Source organism: Sminthopsis crassicaudata, chromosome 3, assembly GCF_048593235.1.
Source record: "Sminthopsis crassicaudata isolate SCR6 chromosome 3, ASM4859323v1, whole genome shotgun sequence".
NCBI classification, from domain to species: domain Eukaryota; kingdom Metazoa; phylum Chordata; class Mammalia; order Dasyuromorphia; family Dasyuridae; genus Sminthopsis; species Sminthopsis crassicaudata.
Genome location: NC_133619.1, coordinates 445386329 through 445406986, shown reverse-complemented (window position 1 = coordinate 445406986; position 20658 = coordinate 445386329). Strand labels below are relative to the sequence as shown.

General features: G+C 36.1%; 1 protein-coding gene across 1 annotated transcript in view; it reads left to right on the top strand.

Moving 5' to 3' along the window:
* B3GALT1 (beta-1,3-galactosyltransferase 1) overlaps window positions 1-20658 on the top strand; it is a 620917-nt gene that overhangs the window by 546853 nt on the left and 53406 nt on the right. The window contains exon 6 of the mRNA XM_074303205.1: window positions 16055-16203. The gene's annotated coding sequence lies outside the window, so the exon portion shown is untranslated. The remainder of the gene's footprint in view (window positions 1-16054; window positions 16204-20658) is intronic.

Below are 20658 nucleotides of genomic sequence, written 5' to 3'. Positions count from 1 at the left end.
AAACTTTCTGACTTCAAGGTTATCTACTCTACATGATGCCTTTCTTTCTTGCACAGGGTAGGCATTTAACAAATATTTGTTGAATTAACTGAAGCTTTTAATAATTGGATTATTAAAGTGATTTCTACAGTTATATCTAAATGGAACATTCCTAACAAACCTTTTGAGTTTCTGTAATATTAGAAAATATAATTGCTTTTCATAAACTGAGAGATTCTCTTAAAATGGATACCCATAAAATGTCTATTGTGGCAAACAGATCCCATTTTATGTGGGTCATCAACTAGTTAGTGATTGATGTGCCTTGCAAAGTAACTATATCTTCTGTCATGAATAGCTCAATTGTGCTTTGATTGCAACATCTGATTTTTCAGGGTTTTTGGATCTCAAATACTGTAATCATTTATACATAACTCAATAAGGACTTTTTGATTAAAGTTTCTATTCAAAAAGAAAAACAGATACTGAGCTGTTGGTGGGCACCGGGGTTGAAGAGCTCTTTCTGAGTCATCAGAAATTTCAAAATATACATTAGTGCCTATTGATTTCAACAATAATTTAGGTTTGACTGCAGGTGATTGGAGTGTTTTATGCATTTAAGGGACATCTACAATTTGAAAGATATGAACAGGAGACAAATAAATGCTTTGTTGCCACCATCTCACTGTTGCTAATAAAGTCTCCTCAAGCCAGTAGCCAGAAGCAAAAGCAGAGAGATCAGTCTGACCTTTCTCTGGGAGTAGGGGGGCCCTTCTGGAGCTGCTGGCAACTCGATGACTTAGTTCCCAGCTTCATCGCCTTCATGAGCAACGGCCTCATAAATGAAAGTGCATTCAGTCCATTTATCCCAAAGTCTCCCAAGGAATACATTTGTTCTTATAAAGTACACTCTTAGTGACCCATTCGCACTCTTGCTCCATCGCATGTATCAAGATACCCTTGAGTAGTATGCAGTTCCAAAGCATGCATTTAGCCCAGCAGAGAGGAACAGTATTTTACTTTAATGGAGGTATATTTCATGGGACCTTTTGTATTTATTACCATTTTCCCAGGGGAAAATGCCAGGAGTACACACATACACACTGGCCTGATTTGTGGCTCTTTTCCTCAATTTTCATTTTCTCATTGTAAGAGAAACCATGATTAGATGAGAGAGAAAGGTGAACTGATTGGTACTTAGGGTCTGGGACAGGAGGGTTTAAATAGAAGGAACAGATGGGCTGCTTGAAGTACAGTGTCTTTGGGGCTAAAACCATTGCTAAGTTCAATGATATACTGTACCATATCAGATGTGTGTGTGTGTGTGTGTGTGCACCTGCATGCATATTTGTGTAATGGCAGCAATTGAACATGGCAGCAATCTGCTTATTCTTTACCATTACTTTGTTTTCTCTGAATATATTGGTTCCCCAGGTTGTATCTAATAATTATCTACCACCTGCTCTGCCCCCGAGAAAAATAAGAAACAAACCTGAAGACATCTATCTTGTCAAACAATGTTTTTAATAGAATTCTGGAAAATTCAATGCACATTAGCTGAAGTCATTGGCTGCCTTATCTAGGGGTAAAATAGAATCATTTTGGAAAAATATAGGGATTTATTGTGGAACAGAAATCAAAGAGAGAAAAAAACCCACATACAAAGACAGGTGAATATTTGGTTTCCTTCCCTAGCTGCTGACCTTGCTCTCCTTGTTGGAGTACACTGCCTGAGCATCTGAGGCCCTAAATGCAAATAAAGAAGAGCAATAGCCCAGGTGACAACCCTGCATATTGAGTAGGGGAACCCAAGCTTTCAGGACCCCCTAAAGATCTAGGAAGCCTAAAATAATCAAGTTGATGAAAGTAGACTGAGATAATTGTCATTTTTATATTTTCCGGCAAAATGGAGTAAAAATTGCAAACTATCTTCCTTGGAGCATTTTTCCAAGTAGAATATCTCATCCCAATCTCAAACCTTCCATAAAGCTTGTAAGATCATTTCTGACATATGCACGCTACTTGCATAGTGGTGCCCAGTTGTTTTTGATCCTGCCACATATTTTAACCCATTAACGATTTATGGTCTCCAAGACTATTGTTAGTCATTGAGTTGCCAACAGTGGGACTTTAATATGACAAAATCTGAAGCCTGTAAGGACCTTTCAGATCACATATCTAGAATAATAATGTCAAGAGTCAAATAGAAACAAATCCCTGAAGACTATATGACTTAGAAAAGCACATATTAACATTATCTATGTTGCATTATATGGCCAGGTCTGGAGTTTTGACAGACACCTCTGATTGAATCCAAACTCCTCATTTTAGAATTGAGGAAAGTACAAGTTATAGAGAGAAAGTAATTTGCCAGAAGTCACAAAGCTAATGAAGTTAGTAGCAGATATGATATTTGACAAGTCCTCTGATATCAAATTTGCTATATTTTTTTGTTGCCAGTTCATATTCTTGATTTTCTTCATTTTCTGATTCTTGGTCCTCAGATGGCAAAATCAGTTTGTAGAAAAGTTCATTCATAAAAAATACCATTCTGATCTGACTTACTCCATAACAACAAAATGGTGATTAAGAGCACTATGTCTTCGTATCTCACCAAGATCAAACACAGGAAAAAAGAGAACATATGAACAAAAATATTCATAAAGCCCATTTTTGCTGTAGTAAAGAACTGGAAATGAAGTGAATTTCCCCTTCAATTAAGAAATGACTGAAAGCTCTTTGATATTGAAGGAGAGTTACTATTTTTTGTCTTTCTTCAAATTTCCAGGGCCTAGGCCAGTGCCTATTCTATAAAAGTCACCTAATGAATGTTGACTGACTAAATTACTGAATAAATTATGGCATATGAATAGAATAAAAAAAATTATTACATAATGAAAAGTATAGATTCAGAAAAACCTGAGAATACTTAGCTGAACTAATTTAGAATGAAGTGAGCAGGATCTGTAGAATATACTACAAAGGAAAATAATTTTTTAAATTACTCACCTTTTTTTTTTCCCCCTGAGGCTGGGGTTAAATGACTTGCCCGGGGTCACACAGCTAGGAAGTGTTAAGTGTCTGAAACCAAATTTGAACTCAGGTTCTCCTGAATTCAAGGCTGGTGCTCTATCCACTGTGCCACCTAGCTGCCCCCAAAATTACCCATCTTATAAATGAAATTATCAATCATATCTTCAGAAAACTGATGATGAAACCTTCTCATCTCTTGAAAGAAGAGTGACAGATTTTAAGAGTAGAAAAAGATGTACATTTTCAGATGCACACACACACACACACACACACACAGAAGTTCTAATACTTTCATGAGTGCTATATTCTACTCCTCATTCTCTTGATAAACTTTTAAGTGATTCAGTCTACATGAAAATGTGTCATTTTATAGAATTGTTTTTGAAGACTATAAGAATCAACAAAAATCTAGCAAATAGCTTTATACTTTTCAGAAGAATTATGTACCAGTCCCAGATTGGACCCATTCTTTGCATCACTTTCACTTTATCAAGCGCTCGTTGATCTGACAATAAAGCGCTGAGAGCAGTTATCAAATTAGAGAGGTCCTCTCTCAATTGCATGCCCCTGACCAGCTCATGCATGTTATTGGCGTCACTCATGATTAGCAACATGACCGATATGGCTGCTAACATCAAGACCAAACATGAACTTAGTGAAGCAGTAGAATCACAAAACACTCCATTTTCCTACCTATCAGTATAATGTACCATAGTTTTTATGTGAAAGCAAAACTACTGTTGCACATCTTTTCTTTTTTATTAAAGCTTTTTATTTTCAAAATGTAAGCATGTATAATTTTTCAACACTGACCCTTGCAAAACCTTGTATTCCAAATGTTCCCCTCCTTCCCCCCCATCCCCTCCCCTAGATAGCAAGTAATCCAGTATATGTTAAACACTGAACCTCTTTTCAACAGTAAATCTGTTACTATTCTTTGACATTGAGCAAGTCACTTTACACTTTACCTCTCTAGGCTTCAGCTGTGAAATAAAAAACCAAATAATCTCTCTTTTTAAAGTACAGTAAGTTTATTTATTTTTAATACACATTGCTTTATGAATCATGTTGAGAGAGAGAAATCAAAGCAAAAGGGAAAAGGCATAGGAGAGATAAAAAAAAAACCACAGAAAAAAGAAGTGAATATAGCATGTGTTCATTTACAGTCAGCCTCCTTAGATCTTTTTCTGGATGCAGAGAAACCAAATAATCTTTTAGGTTCCTTCAGTTTCTAAATCCTATGATCCTATGTCTTTTCTTATTATTTACAACAGGATATTCTGAGCAGGGCTTAAGATTACCAGTTGAGTATATATGCACCTAATATAAATCTTTTGCAAATCTTTTGCATAAATTTCCTGAAGCATCTTTAACTTTAAGTCTGGATTTCACCACCACTTCAGAAACATTCTTGGATTACAATTGAAGGAGAGTTTACCACCAAAATTCAGGGAATTCACGTTTGTTGTGAAGGCAAAATTATGTTTTACGAAAATCAGATGAGAATAACTTTTATTTATTCTTGTCAAAATCGTGTTTGTCAATAAAAACATTCTTGTGACTAAATAATGAAAGTTGGAAATTACATCAATTTTCTAAGACAGTGCTTTACAAACTGAATTCCAGGGATCCTTACTCTTTTGCATGATGTGAATAAGAATTCTGTAAGAAAATTTCCATGCAGTTAAGTTTTCACCTTACAAACATTACATTTAAAAATATTTACATAGCAAAAACTCCCCAAATGAAACATATTAAGTGCTTCAGGTTTTTGTTATTTTTTTTTAATAGGCTAAATTTCGTATGTTCTGTACCAAAATTTCTCTGGCACATCTTTATCCTAAGGGTATTTAGAATGACCAAATGACCAGATTCTACTCACTCACTGCCCAATTCCCATCCCAAAGAGAATTTTAGGGTTATGATATATCAAACTCAAGAGCATTCAGTGGCCAAAGTAGTTTGGGAAATATTGTTCTAAAAATTCCAAAGCTATTGATAAATAGAAATTTAGAAAAGTAAGCTGAATTTTTGTTTGATTAAAATGGCTCAGGTGTAGTTCAACTGGCAAGCAGGGGAATGGCCTCTTCTATATCTCTGATTCTACGTCTCTTCTGCTCATGATATTCCCTATAATGTTAACAGAGACATTTAGAGAAGCCCAGTTTTGCACACAGCACAATTTGGGTTTTCTCTCATTTCTCAACTCTCATCTGCCAGCATTCACATTGAATAATTAGTATAAGAACTAAATGAGCAGAGTTTTGAGATGAGGTAGTTTAGGACAGTGAAAGGAACACTGAGTCCAGCCTGAGGGCCTAAGTTCAAAACCTACTTCTGAAACCCACTACCTGTATCAGATTAGACAAGTTATTTAATTGCCCCTGACCTCAGCTTATTCAACTATAAAATGGGATATGGGACTAGATGGCCTCAGAAACATCTAGAATCATGATCCTAATAGGATCATCTTTCAGCACCCTCACTGAATACTTTGTATAAGAGCTGTAGTATTCATATGGTACTTTAAGGTTTGCAAACGACTGTATACATGTTGTATGATCCTCAAAAAAAAATAATTCTCATTCAATTAATGATTATAACATACTAGAAAGAACACTGAATCTATAATAGGAGGCCCTAGGCTCAAATCCTATCTTTGACATTTAACTACCTCTGTGATCTTGGGCCAGTCCCTTTCCTTCCAAGAACCTCTTTCCTCCTCATAGTTATATAACTTAGATTGCCACCAAGGTCCTTTTTAGCTCTCAAACTCTGAAAGTTAAATAATGATTCTCACCAACATCTGGTCTTAGTGGCATTTCCCCTCCAGGTCATCCATTTTAAACTATAACCATTTGTTGGACAAGTATTATGGATGGATGCTGAGAATTTGAGTTCCAATACTGATCTTGTTACTAAACTAACTTTACAGACTTGTGCAAGTCACCTCTCAGTGCCTTTATCTTTCTAATGAGGGGGTCAGACTCCAAGATGATAGAAATCTCCAGTTTCCTTCCAGCCCTAACATTTGGTGCTTTCCTGAATATTAAAATCACATCTATGTGCCTTGCACATGGTTGGTAAATCTTGGCTGAATTGGATTTACCTGAACAGATATATTGGTGGGTAGAAAGCAAATTCTGCAGACATATTTAATACACATACATACAAACATAAATACACATACATACACACACATACTCCTATGCTTATAGGTAAGAAGCAGCACAACAAAGTAGATCATGCTTTGAAGTTGCTTCAGGAAGATTGGCATTTGAATACTGACTCTGACATGATCATGGATAGATCACTCAAACTCTCTGAGCCTCTTTGTCATTGTCTGTAAAATGGAGAAAAGAATTTTATAGTAATTGTTGTTGTGAGGCTCAAGAAATGAAAGGCTGTAACATAAAAGAAAGATTTGATTTGTTCTCCATCCCAGAGATGAGTACTAAATATTATGAGCAGAATTTGGGAGGGGGTAAGGGAGAGAAAAGCAAATTTCCTAACAATTTAAAACTATCCAAAAATGGAATGGGGTTGCTGCAGAATGTAGCAGGTTTTATGAATTAGAGGTTTTCAAGCAAAGCCTGAACGACTACTTATTGAATATATTGTATAGAAATTCATGTTCAACATGAAAATTCTTTCAAATGAGATAATGTCTGTGAAGGTACTATGTGAACCTTAAAGCACTATAAGAAAATCATTATTTTTCTCATTTATTTTCCATTGTCACAATTTCATTATTGTAAACTATCATTTATTTTTAGAATAATATGTATGTGCTTCTGTGTGTGTAGCAAAGGCCCCAAAAGGAAAGGCTAGAAAGTTGAATTCCCTTGAATTCAATAAAATTCAATGAATATCTACTGTGCCTAACGTGTGCCATTGGACTAGATGAAAAAAAACACAAGGCCAAAACCACAATAGTACTTTACCTCAAGTAACTCAGATTACATAGAAAGGAAACAATATTCATCAATAAGTAAATTAAAAATATATTCACAGTAAAAACACAGTAATGGAAGTGAGGAAAAAGGCAAAACATAGACAACTGGGGGAATGAGTGGAGTGGGTGTGAAAGACATCTTGTGGAAAAAGGCACTGGAGCCCAGTCTGGCAAGGAGTCAGGGAAATAGGGACCTACTGAACTTCTTGGACAAGGCAATCATATGGTCAGGTCTTTGCACAAAAAGAGATGCAGATTAGGAAGGATTACAGAGAGACCTCTCTTGACTCAGGCATTCAATCTAGAATCACAGAGAGGAAGATAAAAGTATTTGAATGAAACGATGTTTAAAGTGTTTTTTTTTTTAAAACTAACAATGTTTTCCTAACAAAGAACCATTGCACCCCATCCAAAACAAAAGATCATGAGTGCCACCTCAAAAAACTAACCAAAACAAACCAGAACCTAAAACAGGTCTTTTCTCAGCTAATAAATGAATGTATCAATACCCACACCAAAATCAATTCAATGTATTTGTGAGAAATGGAATCCAAGATTCAAGGGCTGGGGGGAGACACTGCTTAGAAAGCAGTCAGAGGACTCTGCTCTGGGTAATAACAGTGTTGAATAAAGCACAGTGTTAAATCATGTGGGATCATGTTCTCTTGCATGTGCTATGACCATGTATAAATACTCTAAGAGACGCTGAAGTGTATCTGAGTAAGCACCTGGGACATCTACACCTGGGACAGGCACTGCTCCAATTCAGAGAGACTACAGGCTGCTCAAAGTGTTAACAATCAAAAAATGGGAAATCAGACAGTGAAACAAATGAAATACATGCCTAGATACTGGGCAGCAGAAGTGGGACAGATGCAGAAATGATGGTCAGGGATAGAAAAGCATTGGGAGCTTGGAAAGACTAGGGGAACAGATGTTCCTTGTGATAGTTTTGAAATGTGGAGAAGTATGTGGTTAAAATAGCATTAATTTTCTTCAAAATACTACTTTCCTGGTCATTTTAGAACAATTTTTCATTTTAAAAAATACACATAATTACTATTCCAGAACGGAATCTTTAAACTAAATCATTCTCATGGGGGCTTTGTCTTCCTCAGTGGGCAAGTTGACAGCAGGCCACAATCCCTTTTAGATTTTATATGAGCTCAGCAGGGTAGTGAAGAATGGTAGTCAATTTTCTTCAACTATCCCTGATTCCACTTAGTAGCAAGCAATGCTCAGAAAAACCTTCTAATGGCAAGAGTAAGACTATTTCTGTGGTAGACTATGAATGGATATAGTAAACACTGAGTCAGCGATCACTCAAAATCAAGAGTGGTCCACATATGTCCCACTAAGGCTACTAATTCTAGCTGCCTTGTGCTAAAATGATGCTTTTCTCCTCTATTCAGGGTTGATTGTTAATTCCTAAAATAGACATTTTTGCAGTGCTTTTGTAATTGCCACATTGCTGAGATCTAGAGGAGACCCTTAAAAGGCATTTTTTGTGTTATGTGGCACTGATGATCAGGTCATCAAGCTCCCTGCTGTTCATTCCTACAGAATGAATGAATGGCTCAAAAGAACCAAGAGTTTTGAGAAGTGACAAGCCTTGGTTGGTGAACCCTTCTCAGACAGAATTGTCATTAGATTGAACAAATCACTTAAGCTATCTGGGCTTTAGTAAAAATGGATTAATAAAGATCATGTACCTCACAAGAATGTTGTAAAGCTCAGATGAGATCAAATGACAATATATATAAAGCATTTTGGGACCCCTACAGTACAACATAAATTTATTAATACATGTATAAATATAAATGTATTTATACATATAAAATGCATAAATAGTCATAAATTATTAATATTAATCATTCCTACAGAGTTTTGCAAGCTGACTGTTTATTATCCTCCTAGGAACTGATTTTGAAAATAGATGGAAATGCCCTGTCTGAGACTGCTTATGTGGTCGGTACCCTGGACAGATCTCTGGACTTGGAAGATTTTTAATACAAATCCTGCCTCAGACATAGCCTAGTTAAATGACCCTGAACAAGTTATTTAAGTTCATGTGTAAAAAAGAAAGAATAATAGCACCTACATCCCAGGGCTATTGTGGGAATCAAATGAGAAAACATAGGAAAAAAGCTTTGTAAACCTTCAAACATATAAAAATGCTAGCTGTGGTTAGCCCAATTCATTCCTGCCTGATATTATGTTGTACGAACAGGCTCCATGCATGTTTTATGACTGTTTGGTCATTCCAATTTGACAAGTGTTTATTAAATATGCACCTTATGTAATAAACAATTGTAAGTACTTTAGAATGCACAAAGGGTTACAGTGGCTGACTTTGAGGATTTTTAAATGAGAGGATAGGAAAGGGAATAAGCATTTCCATAGAGCTTACTATTTACCAGACGCTGTGCTAAGCACTCTACAAATATTATTTCTTTTGATATTTACAACTACCATGGGAATAAGGTGCTATAATTATCCCCATTATACAGTAGAGGAAATTTAGACAGAGGTTAAGTTATTTGGCCAGAGTTATTTAGCTTTTAATTGTTTGAGGCCAGATTTGAGATCAGATATTCTAGACTCAAGGCTCAAGGCTCTATCACTGTGCTGTATAGATATGGGCCACAAGTAATTCTAAGGCAAAAGAGAAATTAAATGCATAAGGGTAGTACAAACTATATGCCAGAACTCCCAAACATGCTTTTTCTGACTAAACCACAGTGATTAATTTTAAGTGTTTTATGTACAGTCCAAACTTGTGGTCATAATTGACTTTAGATATGTTTTTGTCAGAGGGATGGTATATGGAAATAATGATATTTTTCCTCACCTTCAAAATTATTTTCCTTTGTCATCTTTATAGTGAAGGTAACAGGTCAGGGTAAATGTACCCTGGTAGTTGATTTACTCATTCCCATCTATTTACCAAGTAATTTCCTGAATGCTTGGTGCGGCCTAGTGTTGCAGTTCTAGTTGGTACAGTTAGAAGGATACAGAGAAGGATTCTTGCCTTCAGAGGGCTTACAACCAAAATGTAGAGAAAAAATAGAATATAAACTCCTTAATTGGACTTTCTTAATCCTTCATAGCATCTAGGGCAGCAGTAGGCATTCTATAAATATTTGTTTGATAAATGAATGGAAAAGACACAATGTATTTTACCCAGACCTTCTATCTCTCCACAGAGAAAGAAAGGTAAGGGAAAGAAGAGTTGTTGAGAAGGTTAGGAAAGTAAGGGTCATTACTACTAAATACTAAAGACCCAAGGGCCTTGTGTTCCTGCTCCAATATTCATTAACTAATTATAGGTCACCTATTACAGCTATTTGATTTTCTAATGGACCACCACTTTTAGCTTATAATTTGTTAAATGGACAAATTGGAAATCCTTTATAATTGACTCCACCTTCTGGGACTCAAATTCTAGACAAGTCACACAAAAACCAGGATCCAACGTGAATCACATATAAAATTCTAATATTTAAACGGTTGAGAGTTTCATAGTACAAATTCTGTCAGTGGCAAGATTGAGAAACTTAGAAAACTATGATGAAGCAAATCTCTATTTTCACTGACTCCTTAGGTATAGACAGTAAACTACATGCATTCCACTGAAGTTTATATATGTTTCCTCTGCCACTGACATTATGGTAGAGCAATTCAGCAGAAATTTCAAAGCCTGGCATAAATGATTACTTATGTGAGAGAGTAGGTGGCTAATTTTAACTAATTCTCTAGGAAAACAAAACCTAGGCATTCAACTCTCAATAAAGGGCTCAAACAGAATGATGCATGTGGTAAACATCCCAAATAGCACATATTTTTTAAATTTTCTTTGGCTCTAAAATGGCCAGGTATCTTTGTCAAGAAAACCCCAAATGGGGTCATGAGGAGTTGGACATGACTGAATAGACTTAATAACAACTGACTCCAAAACTACTTCACCAAGCTACCTCCCAAAGTAAAGCAAGGAATAATGGTTAAAATGGTGGACCTGAAATCAGATCTTCACACCCTTTTTCTTATACTTACTACACTGCCACATTAAGTCAATAAATACTTATAAAGCATTTATTATATGCTATGTGCTGAGTGTTAAGTGCTGAGGATACAAAAGTCTCTAACCTCCAAGAGCCCATAAGCTAATGAGAGAGACAACAAACAAGCAAATTTTTTTCAAACAAGCTATATACAGGGAAAAATAGGAAATAAATAAGAGAAAGAAGGCCCTGGCATTAGAAAGCATTGGGCAAGTCATGGACATATGTCAGGAGGCAAGGAGATTTTTGTCTTCTCACAAAAGAGGAAGAGAAGCTATCTCCTCTCAGATTCTTCACATAACTCTTTTCAGCTTCATGGAAAATAAGAAAATCCTCTCTAGGCACAGTATTTTCTGCAGAGAGTTAAATCATTTTTCTAAGTAACAAGAGATTCTGTTTCTCCAATTACACCGTAAGCCCTCTGAAAGCAAGAATATTTCTATATCCCTCATAGCATCTAGGGCAGTAGTAGGTATCTAATAAATATTTGTTGGATGGATGAAGGATGAAGGAATCATAGAATCAGTCAGAATCCTGCATGATACCCAGAGAAGTTTCATTGCTTGCTTGTTTAGTTTTATGGATGCTGACAAACTGATTTGGGTTCCCATTCTTGCTCTTCTGCTAGAAAAGGGAGCAGGAATTGCAAAGAATCAGCATAGTATCATCAAGAATAGGCCAAGCCTGGTTACATCTGCTTTCTTTCTGAAAGTTATTAAGCCTGTAGAGCAGGAGAATGTAATAGACCTAGTTTATTAGATCTTAGCAGAATATTTTGGGCACCTGGGTGGAACCATGAATAGAGCACTGAACCTAGAATCAGTAAGACTCACCTTTCTGAGTTCATATCTAGCCTCAGACATTTACTAGCTATGTAACCATTTAACCCTGTTTGACTCAGTTTTCATTTATAAAGTGAACTAGGAAAGGAAATTCAACATATTCCAGTGTCTTTGTCAAAAAAATTCAAATGGGGTCATAATCAGACATGACTAAAATGACTGCACAACAAGGGCAGCAGAATATTTAATAAAATATCTCCCACTTTTTTTCTGTGAGAGAAATGAACAAATGTGGATTCAATGAAAATTCAATGAGATGGATTTGGAAGTGGTTGAATGTCCTGACAGAGGAGTCATTAAAGCTTCAATGTCAACTTACTCGAAATCTCCAATGGAGAGCTCAAGGAATCTGTGTTTGGTGCTGTGCTATTTAACATTCTTCTCAGTGACTGAGATAAAGGCACAGACAGCACGCCCATCAAATTTTCGTGTGACACAAAGCTGAGAAGGACAACTAACACATGGGATGACAAAATCAGGATTTGAAAAGATCTTGACAGGCTAGGAAGAACACTGGACAGAATCTAATAAGATGAAATGCAAAAAGATAAACAAAGTTTCAGAAAAGGCAACTTCACAAGTACAAGATGGGAGAAGGCAAAATTATAGGTTTATCTGGGAAAGATCTGAAGGTTTTCATGGACTTCAAGCTCAATAAGATTCAGCAGAGTGATGTGGAAGAACAAAAATGTAAGGAGCTTTGGCTTCCAAACATAAGTGATAGTTCCTGCCCTAGTCAGACTGATTCTAGAGCACTGTGCTGAATTTTAGGCACCCCAGTGTAAGGAGAACAGTGGTATATTGGAGAGCATGCTGAGGAGGGCAGTGAGGGGGATGAAAGGCCTTGAGTCTATGTCATTCAAAGTTCAGATGAAGTGTGGAGAACAGAAGACTAAAGAGGGAATGGGGGAGAGGGAAACATGAGAGCAATATTAGGGCATCTGAAGGTTTGTCATATGGAAAAGGAATTATGCCATTTGATCCAAGGGAATAGAAGCAAGATCAATGGATGGAAATAGCAAAAAAGTTTTATATAAAGAAAAGCAATTGTTCTTCAACCAAATCCAACCCTTGACCTGTAGACTACAATAGTGTCCATGATATTTTCTTGGTAAGGATAATGGAGTGGTTTGCCATTTCCTTCTCCAACTCATTTTATAGATGAGGAAACTGAGGTAAACAAGGTTAAGTGACTTGCCTAGGATCACACGGCTAGTCAGTATTTGAACTCAGATCTTCCTGTCTCCAGGCCCAGTGCTCTATCCACTGAGCACCTATCTGCTTCTAATAAAAACAATTAGAACTATTCAAAAGAGGAATGGGTTATCTTAGGAGGTGGTAAGTTCCCCTTCATTAGAACAACAGGAGGCTTCTTATGGCTGGCATTCCTTTCTGATAAAAGTTGGAACAGATGGGTAAAGAGGTCACTTTCAAATCTAAAATTCAGTGATTTTGTGAAATGTTAGCTCTTATTTGTAGTGGCAAAAAAATGGAAACCAACAAGTGAGGAATGACTAAACAAAATACAGTATATGAATGTGATAGGATTCTATTGTACTATAAGAAATGATGAAAATAATGTTTTCAGAGAAACCTGAGAAGATTTGCATCAACTGGCGCAAAGTGAAGTGAGCAGAACCAAGAGAATATATATATATATATATACACATATATATATATGTATGTATGTATAATTTATATATTATACATATAAAAATATGTAGTAAAGACAAACATCTGTGTTCAACATAATAAGTAACTCTGTATGTGTGTGTGTTTTAGACATGTCATTGTGATGACTTGTTTTGTTTGACTATAAATATTTGTCATAGGGGCTTTGTTTTTCTACTTTTCTCAATTCATATAAGGTTTACAGGAAAGAAGATAGCTTTAGATTCATTTAAAAAATAAAAAGAAATGTCAGCTATTATTATTAAGCCCCCAAAAAAGAATCCACTTACTGAAAGAGAGTTTACTGCATCATTTTCTCACAGCTGTTTTCCCAAGGGTTCTTCTGGCCCTGGTTTGGTGACAATTTCATTCTATGTTGCTCTTTAAATGTTTAGTATAAAAGGATCATAAAATTCTTATCTTGGATCTAAAATTCGAGAAGACTGAGAAAGTCATATTTTTATGTGCTATAAAATAAAACCTTAGTGGCTGAATTTGCAAGGTCAGCTTGTGAAACCTATTTAATTCTTTGAATATTGCCACTACAGAAACTCATCCATTGACATTTAGAAAATTATCTATTAAGTACATTAATCCTTGGGGAAAAAGTGTGGAGAGGAGTGGGGTGAAGGTCTTGCACATTCTGAAAATTGACTAGCCACGCACTTCTAGCTAAAGAAACAGTATGCCTCAGAGATGAACTTACAGCTAATGGCATGAAATTATTAAGCTTACTAATATGTTTGACAATTTGCTTTGAGACTCATCGGACTTGCTTTTAGTGAGACAACTAGGTGGTATAGTGATTAGTGCCCTCAGATCCTCACTCTCTGTGTGACCCTAGGCAACTTACTTAACCCTGTTTGCCTCAGTTTCCTCATCTATGAAGTGATCTGGAGAAGGAAATAGCAAACTACTCCAGTATCTTTGCCAAGAAAACCCAAATGGAGTCATGACAAGGCAGACATGACTGAACAACAATAATTTTGCCTTTACCAGTGAAGGGAAATAATTCAGCATCTCTTACTGAAAGCAACAACACCTAATCAATGTAGTAGTTGAAGTATGGCATGGCAGCAAGAAGGGAGTAGTGCAAGTCCATGAGACCTGTGCATGGAACCGACTCTCAGATTTTCTAGTTGTATATGTACAGGCCAGTTACTTAATGAAAAGTATTTAATTAAGTGATGACTATGCTGAGCACTGGAGATATAAATACAAAAAGGAAATGGTCCTTACCCTCAAGGAGATTTCAGCCTCATGTTGTTCAGTCATGTCTGACTCTTTATGACCTCATCTAGGGTTTTCTTGCCAAAGATCCTGGAGTTATTTGCCATTTCCTTCTCCGGCTCATTTTACATTTAAAGAGACTGGAGCAAAGAGAATTAAGTAGCTTGCCCAAAGACATAGCCAGAAAATGAAGCAGGATTTGAATTCACAAAATCTCTATCATATAGAGTGGAGATTGTGTTTTGTAAGCCTAAAAATGCTACTTGAACATGAAATTTGACCATTATTTTTGCTTAGTTGTCAAGATGGACTAACAGAAGGCTAAGGAACAAATTTTTGACTCCATATTATGCTATATCACCCCATCAAGAAGCATAGTAGGCTTTCCTACCTTCCTTGGTGCTCATCAGTGCCTCCCACAACCATATCCCAAAGGATGTAAGCACCTTGAGAGCAGAGAATATTTTGGTTTTGCCAGTCAGCAAGCATTTATTAAGTACTATGCTAAATGTTGGGGATGCAGAGGAAAGCCACAAAAACAACAACAAAAGTTGCTTCCCTCAAGGGGGATCAAGGGGATCAAGGGATCAAGGATCATATATTCTAACAGACCCTAAGAAGGTGACACAGTTCCTGGCACATAGTAAGTGCTCCATAAATGTTTGTTGAAATGAATAGAATTGAGATTGAAACAGCAAGGGGATTCCAGTGGATCCCATTTATTCATAACTAGGGGCCATCCCATATGCTCATTACTTCCTTGATCCACTCCAAGCTAAGCACCAATTCATGCCAATAATGATAATTTAGTGGATACTAGACTGTAAACTCTATGATGCTAGAAATTGTATTTTGTTTATCTCTGTATCCACAATAGAAACGAATATGATCCCCTGCATAGTGGGTTCTTAAAAGACATTTATTGAATGAATTTTCTGAATGACAGGCAAAATGTTGGCTTGACCATGAGAATCAAAGCTATCTTGATACTCCATAAGTAATAAACAAGCTAATTAATTAATGGATAGATGGGTGAATAAATAAATGAATGAATGAATGAACATTATGTTTATGTCTTTCATGAACTTAACTGATGAATGGGATAGCTTAAGCTAGATGACCTCTACAATCCTTTTTTAATTCTCTGATCCTAGGTTATTTTTGTTCAATCTTTTTTATTCATCCTTTGATCAATTTCTTTTTGAGTAGCAGAATTCTGTACTGACTTTTGCACATCTTAATAATTTCATTTGTTCTCAAAATTCTCTCTATTTTGTCCTTAGGATTCTCCTGTGTATTGAACAACATCTCTTGGTGATCTCCGATAAATTCCTTGCAGAGTTACTCTCAACCTCAGACAGATGAAAACTGAATTTTGTATACAACACAAAAAGTGAGAAGAAAAAAGGACATGACATGCTTCATAAAAAAGGTAGGATCAGATTGCAATGGTCAATTTACATGATCTGCCATTGTGAAAATGGCATTCCTTAGAATCAGAAGCCATTCAAGTCCAGCCTTCCCCAAGAATAGCAGGTGGGGTAAGGAGAAAGGAGAAGAGAAAACGTCTTCTCTCCTTGGAAGATGACCTAGCAGGTATATGTTGAGCCTTGGAATCAAAGTCTTTTTACTTAATAAGCACAGGAAAAAATGGGCATTTCAACAAATTCTGATTTTTTTCTTGATTTATATAGGCAGTTGCCCATGAAACTTTTGTCTAATTTTAGGTGTAGCCTCTCTTATCACTAGTTAGAATGAAATACTAAGGAGTTAAAAAGAAAAGGGGGAAAATAGCCTCCTTTGTCAGGGACTTCTAGTTAGATTTGGTTTCTACAGAGCCACATCTAATTGATTTGCGAATCATCCTTGATGAAATAACCTTGTTCTAGAAGCTACTATACTTTGATCATTCTTATTTAAGTCAAAAATGATGTTTTATGTACTGAAAGCTTCAAAAATAAATGAGTCCATTTTCAAATATGAGAAACGCTGAGATTTAAACCAATAAAAAAAAAAGACTGAAAATTCCATAATCTCCCTTTCCCTGTCAAGCTTCTCCTTTACCCTAAATATAGAGTTGGGTGGTAATTATTTAATAATTGGCTCTCCAAAAAAAAAAACAAACAACAACAACAACAACAATAGCAACAAGAAACATATTGAAGTATAATCTGCATTATTTACATTTGCTCTCTAACTTTCTTAAATCTAGACACAAAACAAATTAGGCTCTGATTTGTAGGTTTGTTGATTTTCAAATTATGGATGCTCATGCTGAAAATTTGACAATTGGGTTTTAGTGAACTGGGGCAGATTTTAGAATATTCTTTCCTAAATACCACAGCTGAGAAGCAGAATGACGTAATGGATAGAGTGGAACAGCATCAGGAAAACTGACTTCAAGTTTAGCCTCTGACCTATATATTAACAGTATAATTTAAGTTACTTGCTCTCTCATTGTCCCCAAGCACATTTCTAAGATGATAAGGAATGGAGCAATTGAAGATCTGCACTAATAGAAGGTGTTTCTTCACCAGGAATAAAATCATAATTCTGGATTTTACATGCACACACACACACACACACACACACACATGTATGTATTTGCATAGATGCATGCACACAAACATCCATAAATACGTTATATATCCACATGGACACATGCAAACATACATATATCTGCACAAGATACAGTGTGTACGCACAAAAGGACAGCAAGCAAATTAACATGACTTTAGCCATTCTAGGAGTATGTGGTATACTGAATAGAATAACAATTCTTTTGTGAGTCATGAGTGTTTGCATATACATAAAATAAGAAAGCAGTATTCTCTAAGCTCCCTTCCAGATCTGTGAATTCATGGCATTTAAACTATGTTGCAATAATAATAGCTTCTATTTATATACTTCTTTATGATTCCAAAGCACTTTTTTCTATATCTCAAACATTTATTAAATGCCTACTATATGCAAGCATTACACTAAGCTGCAAAAACAAATGGAAGGAAAAGACAGTCCCTACAATATAAACAGGAAATAATTAAGAGAGGGAAGGCATTGGAGAAGTCTTCCTATTGAAGATCGAGATTTGGTAGCTCAGAAGTCTGAACAGAGGAGAGAGAATGTTCCAGGCATGAGGAACAGCCAGGGAAATCTCAGATTCCTTCCTAGCCAATATCTGTTATCCAAAAATCCAGATGCCTCTCTTTTAAAATACAAAGGAAATTCCTGGAAATGCTAGGATCTAGGATAGATAGTCAGCCTAGATAACTATATTTGAATGAGACACACAATCACATTTTTAGGTCACATTTAGTATTGGAAGGAGACTTAGAGTTCAATTATTCCAATCTTTTCATTTTGTAGATGATAAAATTGAAGCCAGAGAGATTGAGGGATTTGCCCGGAGCAGTGTGGGACTTTTTTATGATGCAGTATTTGAACTCGGGGTTGGGGAACTCAAATTGGTTTCCAAAATTCTCAGTAAATGCAGGGGGCAGGCATCCTTACTTTTATGGGAAATATCATAGAATGGTTAATGTTAAGAGATGACAGATAGGTTTGGGTACTTATGATCCAACTGGAGAAAAAGGAGGGTGGGTAGGAAGAGGAAAGAGTCCAAAAAGTATAATACCCTCAGCATAAAGCAAAGTGCATAATATGTACTTTATCTTACTTAGAAAGAGAAAAGGACTGAATCAGCCCTCTGGAGATTTGACTGCTAAGCTACTACTTTCTTGACTTTAGCCCTCATACAATCCTTAGACATCCACAGTTATTATAACTTGGAGCCCTTATTGCAAATCCATTCTGAAGCCAGTTTTAAGGCTTTAAGGAGCTTTTATTGAGATCAGAAAGATCATAATAAGACAGTCAGGACCTCCCCTTATGTCAGTCAGTTAACTAACATTTATAAAGCACCTATTATGTTCCAGGTGCTGTCAAGAGTGAGAGATATCAAAAAAGGCAAAACTCAGCTCCTATATGAGATCTCATGGAGCTCATGAAGGTAACATGAAAAACTCTGTATGTGCGTATTTATATAATATATATATAATATATATCTATATACAGAATACATACAAGATATATACAGAATTATAGACAATCAACAATGGGAAGGTACCAGAATTAAAGGACAGAGAAAGGTTTCCCAGGGAAAGGTTTTAGCAGGGACTTGAAGGCAGAGATGAGGAGAAAGAGAGTATTCCAAATATGGGAAATGGCCAGTGAGCATGCCCAGAGTTTAAAAACGAAGTATTTTCTATGAGGAACACCAAGGAGGCCGGGATCACCAGATTATAGGGGATACAGTGAGAAATAAAGTGTTAGAATTCAATCATCAGAGTCAGAGAAGTTCTTAAGTCTTAACATATCCCAAAAATCTCTAAGGATATCTGTGAATGATACACATTGATAATAATAATAGATCATCATTCATACTAAAGCTATATGTATTCAAAAAGAGACTTAACTCAGAACTGGTTGTAATGAGCCATGCTGTGCTAATTGTTATAGCTTCCATTTATTCAGCCTCACCCTATAATTAGCACAGTATTGAAAATGGAGTTTTCCATGACATTAAAATTCACACCCAGAATACCCTTTAATTATTTTATATCTCTGCATTAGTGCCTGAGCTTCTCCTAACAATGGGTGGGATTATATTTATTGCTTATTAACAGGAAAAAAAAAAGCATAAGTAAACCCATCCACAAAAAGTATTAAAACTATCTTGATTTTATTTTGATAGGCAGAGAAATAGAGATAGAGGGGCAAAAGGGAGAAGAAAGGAAGAACTCATAGATCTAGAACTGAAAGGAATCTAGAAGTCATCCACATTTTACAAATGGGGAAACTGAAGACTGGGGAAGTAAAGCAGTGTCTTTCCCATGGCCACACTGGTAACCAGCGTCAGAGATGGAGTTTAAACACAGACATAGCTGATTTTGGATTCAGCGTTTTTTCTTCTTTACCATGCTGGGGGGTGGGAGAGGAGGAGGGCACTTATATTTGGGGGAGGTAATCAAGAAAGGCTTCCTGTAGAAGGAGGGTGCTTGAATTGTCTTGAAGGAAGAAAAGGATTCTATGATGAGGTAATGTTTTCCAGGTATGGCGGATGGCCAGTGTGGAAAAAAGATGAAGAATCCTTTGTGAGAAATAAGCCAATTTGGCTGGATCCTAAAGTGTGGGAAGGACATTAATGTACAATAAAGCTGGAAGGATATATTGGAGCCATATTGCAAAGTGCTTTAAATGCCAAACAGAGGCATTTATACTTTATCCTGAAGGTAATAGGGAGCCAACTGAGTTGATTGAGTAGGAGAGTGATGTGGTCAGATATGCATTTAAGGAAAATCACTTTAGTAGCTGTGTAAAGTAATGGATTAGAATGGAGAGAGACCTGGTGTAAGAAACTAATTAGGAGACCATTTCTACAACCTCGGTGAAAAGTGAACGAAGTTGGTTGCTTATTAAAGCAAAGAAAAAAAATAACATGAAAGACATTTTGTGAAAGTAAAACCAAAACTTGGCACATACTAGATATGTGAAGGAAAATAAAGAATCAAGGATTTTACTAAGGTCACAAACATGGTAGAATAGATAAATGATGATTCATTTAAACAGAAATAGGGAAATCTAGAAAAAGGAAGTTTGTGGAGAAAGATGAATTAGTTTGGGATAAGTTTAAGATGTTTCTAGCACATCCAGATTGAAATGTCTAATAAGAAGTTGGTGACCACATGAGATTTTTCAGCAGTTGTTACTTTCTTCTCACAGATAACATTTTCTCAATCACTACAGAATGGTTCTCAGATCATTGGTAAAAGCAAAGGTTATCCACCAGACAACAGTAGCATATGTCCAATTTGTGTTACACTGCCTT